Here is a 9,586-nt window from a genome sequence, read left to right as displayed (position 1 = left end):
AAAAAAAAAAAAACTAGAAAATGGAGTATGACCCTGGAAGGAAAGACTAAATATTTTAAAGATGTCAATTGTTTCTAAAGTATAATTGTGATTTTCTCACACATCATATATTTATACTGACATTTAGATAAATATTTTTTTAAATATATATGTTAAACCTGACAAATGCTAAGTTCTAAATCTAAGAAGAATGAGTAGTGAGAGCAAGTGAAAAGGCGAAAACTAGAAATAATGAAGTGATTTCTGTACTCTGTAATTTGATAAGCAATAGTCAAGTAGAAGTCCTAGAAATTGACCTGCTTTAGGAAAAACTTCCAGCTGCCATTCACCCCCTGAGTACACCAGCTGCTCCACCATCTTCCAGAGGACTATCGAACTGATATCATTTCACCCTACTTTCTGCTCATGTTGATTACCCTATGACACCCAGGGTCCCCTCTTAACCCTTCACTGACAGACTGGCACCTCCACATGCCTCCATATTGCCCACCCTTCATACTTCCTAAGCTTCTGAAACCTTTTCATGTGTTTCCCCCTTCAGGAACTCAGTTCCCCACAGCCACTCTTGTGAACTTGCACTTTTTGCCATAACTTAGACGGATTTTCACCCACGGATGTTCTTTTTTCCCCTAGGCAACCTTCCTAACCGGGCCTGAGGAGTATAAGGGTTCTCCTTCTTGCACATGCTTCCTCTGTGTAAAAACAATCAATTTCAACCACAATATGTAATATCAGTCAATCCCAAGCTCCCAGCCACACAAGTACCCACCTGGAAGAATTGTGTGGGCATCTGCATGTGCATGTGTTTCATATATACTTAGATAAGCCTTCCAATGGTTTCTCATGTCCTCACCTCTTCTTCACTGATGAATATGTCCTCTACCCTGTGTCAGATGTTCATGTCCAAGGCTACACTCCAGCTTCTCACTAATAATGGGGACCCCAGCATAACCTGTTGCAAACATTTCACTCTCTATTCATCTTCTGCTAAACTTCCAGTAAAACTTCTCTGATAGCTCACCTTCAAGTCCATCAGAACATCTGTTTTGTTTTTCACACTCTATCACCCCTGCAATCCTAAATTCCCTTTATATTCTAAATTCCCTAGATTTCCAAGCTTAAAATCCATAGAACATCATTGTAATCACTCCCTTGCAAGCAACCTAAGCTGGTTTATTCCTTTACTCCTCTACTGTGTTCTCCTAAAGAAGCCACACATCTTAATAAGTGTAATCCTTGGGATCCCTGGGTGACACAGCGGTTTAGTGCCTGCCTTTGGCCCAGGGCACGATCCTGGAGACCTGGGATCGAATCCCACATCGGGCTCCCGGTGCATGGAGCCTGCTTCTCCCTCTGCCTATGTCTCTGTCTCTCTCTCTCTCTCTCTCTGTGACTATCATAAATTAAAAAAAAAAAAAAAGGTGTAATCCTTTGCTTATTGTTGTCTGTAGCCTCACAAATGAACTCGATGAACCTGGTTGCAAAATATGGGTAACTGCAGTGGCTGCTCTGTTTCAATTAGTGGTCAATAATTTCAATATAGACACTTGAGGTTCCCTGGCAACCCTATGATCTTTCCACAGCACTTCCATTCTCTCACACTACCAGATGACATTTCAATGATTCCAGCTTTTCTTCAGACTTCTCCACACTTAGCTTCAGATGGCAGTCATGTTTCCTGCTTCACTCAAAATTTGAAGGCAGTTAAAGAAAACTTTGGGAAGCAACTAATCATCTGAGCCCACTTTTTCTATGTTCTTGCCCAGGTAAATTTTTCTTGCACCCAACTAAGATCTACATGTCCTTTTTTTTTTTTTTTTTTTTTTTAAGATTTATTTATTTATTTTTGAGAGGGACAAGGGACAGAGGGAGAGAGAGAATATCAAGGCAGATCTCCACTGAGCATGGAACCCAACAGGGGGTTTGATTTCATGACCCTGAGATCATGATCTGAAATCAAGAGTCAGATACTTAACTGAGCCACCCCAGTGCCCCAGATCTATATCTATTCATGTGCATCGATCCACTTTCTCTTGTTTTAGAAAACCTCCTTTTTCTATGGCTTTATAATTTTCTCTCTCACTGAACTATTCAAATTGGCATACAAGATGGTGTTAGCATTTCTATCTTTTTTAAATAAAAATTGCATATATTTAAGAAATACATGATGATTTGATATACATATACACAGTAAAATGATTGCCTCAGTCAAGCTAATTAACATATTCCCTCCTCACTAGTCATTATTTTGGAGAGTAGTGTGGTAGCTCCTGAAATCTAATATCTTAGCAAATTTCCAATATTAATATAGCATCATTAAATATAGTCTTCCCCGGGTACATTAGATCTCTAGAACTAAACTCTTCTGTTTCCTTCACATCCCACATACAGTTTGTTTGGCTATGCCCTCACAGTGTACCCAAAATCTGAACATATCTCTATCAACACTACCCACACCCTGGTACAAGTCACCACTAGCTATTGCCTGGAAAATTGTGAAACCTCCCTAAAGAGTATTTCTGCTTTTAATACCTGTTTCCCCTCTGTCTTTCCTCAAGACTGCATTAAAAGTGATCATTTCAAAACATATACCAAATCATGTTCTGTCTTGGTTCAAAACTCCTAAATTTACTCAGAAAAGATTAAAGCTGAAGTTAGTGATATAACTACATGATCTCCCATTTCTGTGTTTACTAGGCTGTTTTCCCTCTTCTACTTTACTCTGACAAAGTAATTTTCTCCTTATTACTCTGCTATTTATTCCACACATAAGGCATTTCTTGAACCCAGTATCTTGACAATCTTCTTTCTGACTGGAAAACTCTCTGGCATCATTCAGCTCTATATACCAGTCACCTTCTCAGGAAAGACTGCCTGAAATTTCAGTATTGCCCAGCTTGCTAATCTTGTACTCTGATTTTGTTGTCATTAGCTCTTCATACTGATATATCATAAATGTTCTTTCATTTATTGCTACTAAGTAAAGCATTTCCCATTAGAATATAAGCTCAACGAGGGCAGAAAAGGTAACTATTTTTTTTCACTTCTCTATCCTAGCTCTACATATTTGTTTAATTAATTGATTAAAATTAAATAGAAAACACTCACTTTATTGTTCTCCCATTTTTAACACTTTGAGTAAAGTCTCATTTAAATTTGCTCTACAATTTATCTCCTATCCAAAACTGAATGAGTCCACCTCAGATTCCGTACCTCTCAGTTTGAGGAGCTCTGTGGACATTGTGAAGCTAAGCATTTACTTGAAACAGTGCCTATGTGATTTCCTCAGTCCGTATTACAGATAAGGAGCATAGCTTGTAAACCACATTCAATTATATTCATGTTTGATACTGTGTGGAGAAGACTACCATGAAGAATATTAGATTATTTGCTATTGTTTTTAACCTTTTCACAACTTTTTATTCTATGAATGAAAATTGTTTATAAGCTAAGCTCAACTAGCTAAATATAGACTCTCACAAACTTTATTACGGATCCAAAATGCTACTGCAGAGTTCCCAATGAGGGGGAAAAATACCGTGAAATCCATTTTAGAACCTCCGGGGGGCAGTGATCCATCCCGATTTCCTTCTTCCGCCCCCTATTAATGCCTTCCTGAATTGGTACCTGCATTACACTTTCTCTTCCCAACTCCCCTAAAAAGACACATGTACAAACATGATTACTTTATCATCCCCACAAGCGACAGACATATAAATTTCAGCTAACTATGGAGAGAATAGGATCTGCCAGCCAATCCGAGTAACCATGAGCAATCAAGAGAAATAGTTAAATATTGACCATTCTGAAAATTGAAAGTATTTTTAGATCCTGGTAACTTTAAACCAACTTCCAAACTCTAAGACCCTGTAATTTTTTTTTTTTTTTCTATATAGTTTCTCTTGGGGGTTTCAGGCAGGAAGTTACACTATCCAAAACAAAGTAATCATTAGTTTATTTTGCATGAGATCTTACTATTTACTTTGGTTGTGACAGAAGTCTGATTCCACTTTCCCAGGATTAGGTTGACATTAATTTGCTGAACAGATGTCAAATAACCTAATTCTGCCATTTACATATCCAATGATAAATAAGTGTGTAATAAAACACATATTCACCAATTTCCAGTGTGTAAAGCATTAAATCATTTTTTTCTCATAATGAACCATATACTGTATAGGGCTGAAATTATTGTTCTCCTAAAGATTAGAGAAGAAAAAAGGCAGCAGCAGAACTTTTGTCCATGTTATACAGTCAGTGGCAATCCTTGTTCATTTAAAATCTACCTTTATGAATTAATTCTAAAATTACTTTTAGCAGATATAAGGAAGACATTTTATTTGGATCATAATACTAGAAAATAAAGCAAAGACATAATTCACATAAATTTTGCCAACGTAATCTGGCAGAAAATCTTGTAGCTCCATTCTTCCCATTGCCCCTTTCTATTTCATAATTTCATGTCATTTCCTCCTTTCCTTGGCAACTGTTTCAGAAGAAAACTGTAGAAAATACATTTCTTTTTTGAAGTTTATTAACTAAGTCATTTTAAGGTGATTTAGAAAGTCTGTTTTTAAACTAACACATTGAAATATTCTAAATCTTTTATTGAGACATCATAGCATAACAACCTTTGTCCATTCACAATCTGTATTGGTTTATTAATTATCGTGGATTTATTCTAAAGTGTCTTCCTAACACTTAAGGGACTTTAATTCTCAACTTGTGGGATCCCTGGGTGACGCAGTGGTTTAGCGCCTGCTTTTGGCCCAGGGCGCGATCCTGGAAACATAAATAAATGAAAAAAAAATAAAAAAATAATAATAATTCTCAACTTGTTTACAAGATGCCTGCAGTAATTACACTGTTGAGGGGTTTATATTTGCTTCATGTCACTGATGTCTTCCTGGTTTAAAATATCTTTGAATTACATCCTCATCTCTTTATAAGGTATAGACATATGAATTTCTGAGCTTTCCTTAAAATATGACAAAGAACATTGTAATTTTGAATGATCAGTAAACTTCTCAAATTCATTTTTTGCACTTTTTAAGATGAACTTTGCAATAATTTTTTTAGTGCATGTAAAAACAGAGATGTTCTTAAAGGCAAAATTCAGTCTTTATCAAGGTAGGTAGTTTAACAACAAATATTAAATAAGGCAAGAAAACTATGTTGTGGACAAACGCAGGTCACACTGATTAAAAACAGTTAACGTTCATGTTTTATGTAAAAAATATATGCTAAACTCTTGAGTTCTCCAAGATCCAACATTTATACTACACAAAATACTAATGTGGTGAGAATCTTAATTGGCAGCCAGAATCTAATCTAAACACTGATTTGAGAAAATCAAAAGAAAATATAATCAATCCTATTTTCTTACATAGTTGGGAATTATGGTGTTAGCTACTTTTCCATAGAAAGATAATTTGAACTTACCAAGATATTACATTTCCTGTATTTATCAACTTGTTTTTAAATCTTTCAGTAACATGCACATTATTTACAGATAATTTTGGCTTTTCTGTCACAAAAAAATTGTTATACCATCATTTATTTATATGCAATGGATTCATATTTTGGCTCCCTAGGTAGTATTTTTCTTGACCATATATTAAACATTAATAAAAAGTTTCCTATGAAATGCATGTCAGGGGTACCTGGGTGGCTTAGTTGGTTAAGCAATGCACTCTTGGTTTCAGCTCAGGTCATGATCTCAGGGTCCTGGGTTAGAGCCGCACTTTGGGCTCCATGCTCAGCACAGAGTCTGCTTGTCCTTTTGCCTCTGTTCCTACCCCATGTACATGTGCTCTTTTTCTCTCAAATAAATACATAAATAAAATCTTTAAAAAAGAAAAAATAAATGCATGTTATTCAGACTCAGAAAATTGTTCATTCTAAAATTATACATGCATTAAAACTTCTTTCAAAACCTTAAAACAGATTACTGTTTTAAAATTTTCTCATGTTTTTTTTTTCAAGATTACCAATTATATGTAATTTCCTTTTTTATTCAAAGTTATTTTTTAAATAAGGCTCACAATTTGTAATAATATGACCATATTTCCTTTTTGTGTTCCCTAGTACTAACACCCTAAATTCCCTACCATACTTCTATTTCAGCTTACTTTTCACACAACAACAAAAATTTTTCAACAACCAAAAAAAAAAAAAAGAAAGAAACTTTATCTCTTTTCTTTGAAAGCCAGTATAAAGTAATTCACTTACAGATGATTTAGAAATTACTTATTTTTAAAAGATTTTCTTTATTCATGAGAGACACAGAGAGAAGGCAAAGACATAGGCAGAGGAAGAAGCAGGCTTCCTGTGGGGAGCCTGATGTGGGACTCAGGCTCAGGACCCCAGGATCACGCCCTGAGCTGAAGGCAGATGCTCAACCACTGAGGCACCTAGACGTCCCTAGCAATTATATATATATATATTTTTAATTTTATTTATTTATGATAGTCACAGAGAGAGAGAGAGAGAGAGAGGCGGAGACACAGGCAGAGGGAGAAGCAGGCTCCGTGCACCGGGAGCCTGACGTGGGATACGATACTGGGTCTCCAGGATCGTGCCCTGGGCCAAAGGCAGGCGCCAAACCGCTGCGCCACCCAGGGATCCCAGCAATTATATTTTTAAAGCAACATGTTGAACACATCACATCGTATTATAAAAACAAACAGGTAAAAAAAAATAAAAAAAATAAAAACAAACAGGTATGAATGATTCTATAGTAGTATAATAAAATATTCAACATCGACAGTTTACATCTATATTTTCAGAGGCAAATTATTCCTTTTTCCAGCAAATTCCATGATAATCATGTTTGATAAACATGCCAAGAAGAGCTATTTTAGAATATTTCCCATAATGCTTATTCAAATGTCAATTTTTGGCCACTCATACAACCAGATACTGACCACTGATTCTAACTTTGGCTGCATATTGGAATCATTTATTTTTTATTTTTTTAAATTTTTATTTATTTATGATAGTCACAGAGAGAGAGAGAGGCAGAGACACAGGCAGAGGGAGAAGCAGGCTCCATGCACCGGGAGCCCGATGTGGGATTCGATCCCAGGTATCCAGGATTGCGCCCTGGGCCAAAGGCAGGCACCAAACCGCTGTGCCACCCAGGGATCCCCTATTGGAATCATTTAAAAACTTTTTCCAAAATCAGATTTGGATTCTGGATGGGGTCAGTGATTTTGCATTTCCAGCCATTTTCCACCCCAGGAGGTACTGATGATGTAGGCTTCAGGCCCACACTTTCAGTAACATGGTCCTTGATGAACTGTTTTTGGGGAGTTTGGTCTTTGGATTTTACAAACTATATTTTGCCTCTATCTTTAAGTTCATGCAGATAATCAAATAATTGAATCATTTGTAGTTTAGAGAAATCCAATAGTATTAAATGCCCATTTGCCATTTATTTTCTGTCCATGTATTTTCCAACAATATGTTTATGACAAGTAGTTGATTTTTTTAAAAAAATTCTATTGACCCTAGCTTTATGTCTCATTTTTCAGCCCATAAAATAAAAATCAACTTTTGAAATAATAAGTATCAGTAGAATTTTATAAATGTTTACAGGCTAATAACTTTAAATACATTAAATCATAGGTTACTAATGCCCTATAACTTGAATGAGATTTACCTTACTCCATAGTAAACTTAGAAGTGTACTTAGCTCTATAGTTTAAATAATATTGCTTTCTTTTCATGTGGAAATCATACCCCTTACCCCATTCAACAAAGAGAAGAATATAAATTGTCATTAAACTCTACAGCTAAAAGTGACCTGTTTATTTCATTAATGGAGAAACTGAAATTTAAGGAGTTTATCGTTTAGCAAATGTCTTCCTACATTGTGTAGCAAACACTGTACGATATTAATGTGTGGGCCTAATTGCTGCTATTCGATTATGACGTTACTGCTATTACAAATTAAGATACAGTAGACCAACCACAACTATAAAAATACCAAACACTGTAATAGCTTCTTTTAATTTAGTAATTTATAATAAATGAACTAATCAACTATTTCATAAAAGGTAGGCAATTAATACTTTCCTTTTTCTTTTTATGGTAGAAAATACAATATTCAATAATTTATATATTCATATATTAAAAGGTTGATTTATTCTCTATTCATTAAATTAACATAGTTGATTATGCATAGTGAAAGAGAACATTTTAAATTATTGTGTTATTTCTAAAATAAAATGCCCTATTAATATATTTCTTTCTCTATTACTTAATTATCCTACATGAAGCACATTTTATTTTTTTAAATTAACAGCACAAGTTGGTGTTTGACCTTTTATAGAAACTATTAAAGCATCCTAACAAAGCTTCTAGATACCGAGTCTTCGATGGTTTTTGAAAAAGAATTTTCCTTCTTTTCATCTAAAATGTATTTATTTCCTTGGTCATATCCTATAAACTTTCTTGTAGTGAAATCCGCAAATGTCATCTGGATTTGATTGTTAAACATTCTTGAATTCATTTAATATTTCTAAAAATATATCTCTCCTGTTTTCCCTGTGTCCTGATGTAATTTGTACGGTTTCTGTAAATCAAGACAGTACACTCAGTTATGGTAGATTATTCACAAGTCAACAGCAGGGTGATTTGTGATTTCCATTAAAAATATCAGACAATACATGTGAAATTATAATTTAATGTAAATTAAATTAAGTGAATATATCTATCAATATGGAATTTCCCTGCTAATTGGTCATAAGACTTCCCCCCATGGATGATTCAGCAAAATGTATGCTTGAATGTAAATCAGAAAAGAATCAGTGAATTTTATTTATTAAGTAATTAGATAAGAAGAACACTAACTTCTGTCAGCTGATTTATAGGACTAAAAGTTTTTTTTTTTTTTTAATAGTAATACTGGGGAAAAAATTTCAAAATCATATAAAAGGAAAAAAAATCTTTATATGATGATAATGATACAGATGAACACAAAATCAAATTTAGATTATATGTACATTACTCTTCCATGGATTGAAATTTGTTTCAGGTTTAGAACTATGGCATAAAATACTGCAATTGGAATTATAATGTAGGGATTAATTTTCAGGATAACTAGAAAAATTAATTAAAGTGATTCTAAAAAAAAAAGTGATTCTAGAATATAAAACATACAGTCTAAAAAAATTCCAGATATTTTATTCTAATGTAAGCTATATCAACATAATTTTCGACAAATTTAATCTTTTCTTTTATTCCCCAAATTTCTACAAGCAAGGCTTCTAATGTTCTTTCTACCATATCATGCAGTTAAAAATCATTCTTTACTCATCTGCCTGAAAGTACCCTTCAGGAATTATGCCAAGCAAGTTTTTGATTAAATATTAAATGTAAATGATTTTGTTTGTCCTAAGAGCACCATCAGTAAGTGCTTTGTGGACTCTAATGATTCCTTGCTACTAAAAAGATGCCTAAATACTGTTACCAAGAGTTCAATGAAAATTTGTTATCTCTGTCTTATCATCACTGTGGTACTTCAAAAACATATCTTAAGCCTTCTAAATCACATCCTCCTCATTATTTCTCCATATTCAAG

Source organism: Canis lupus, chromosome 1 (genome assembly GCF_011100685.1).
Source record: "Canis lupus familiaris isolate Mischka breed German Shepherd chromosome 1, alternate assembly UU_Cfam_GSD_1.0, whole genome shotgun sequence".
In the NCBI taxonomy this organism is placed as follows: domain Eukaryota; kingdom Metazoa; phylum Chordata; class Mammalia; order Carnivora; family Canidae; genus Canis; species Canis lupus.
This window is presented reverse-complemented; position numbering follows the sequence as displayed.